This window comes from Tarenaya hassleriana, unplaced genomic scaffold (assembly GCF_000463585.1).
Source record: "Tarenaya hassleriana unplaced genomic scaffold, ASM46358v1 Cleome458, whole genome shotgun sequence".
NCBI classification, from domain to species: domain Eukaryota; kingdom Viridiplantae; phylum Streptophyta; class Magnoliopsida; order Brassicales; family Cleomaceae; genus Tarenaya; species Tarenaya hassleriana.
This window is the reverse complement of record NW_010967283.1, coordinates 7,756-8,380: the sequence shown is the minus strand read 5'-3', so window position 1 is coordinate 8,380 and position 625 is coordinate 7,756.

The window sequence follows — 625 nt, the reverse complement described above, 5'->3', positions numbered from 1 at the left end:
TGGGTTCTTTCGCTTGTGCGATCGCTCCATTGTTGTCACAATACAGAGCAATGGGGCTATCAGCACTAGGAATGACACCCAAATCTCCAACAAACTTCCTGATCCAAACAGCTTCCTTTGCTGTGTCCGACGCTGCAATATACTCAGCTTCTACAGTAGAATCTGCAACGGTCGCCTGTTTGGAACTTTTCCAGCTAACAGCGCCTCCGTTCAAGCAGAAAACATAGCCAGACTGCGATCTGTAGTCATCCGGGTCTGACTGGAAACTAGCATCGGTGTAACCTCTTACAGCGAGCTCGTCTTCCGACCCACCGTATACCAAGAACACATCCTTAGTCCTTCTCAAGTACTTCAAGATGTTCTTGACGGCGATCTAGTGTGACTCACCTGGATCTGACTAATATCTACTCGTAATGCTCAACGCGTAGGATATATCCTGTCGAGTACAAAGCATGGCATACATGATCGATCCAATTGCCGAAGCATATGGAATTCGATCCATGCGTTCTCGCTCATCAGGTGTCGTAGGACACTGACTCTTGCCGAGAACTGTGCCACTGCTCATCGGTAAGGTTCCTTTCTTGGAATCTTGCATCTTGAACCGTTTCAAGACCTTATCGATATA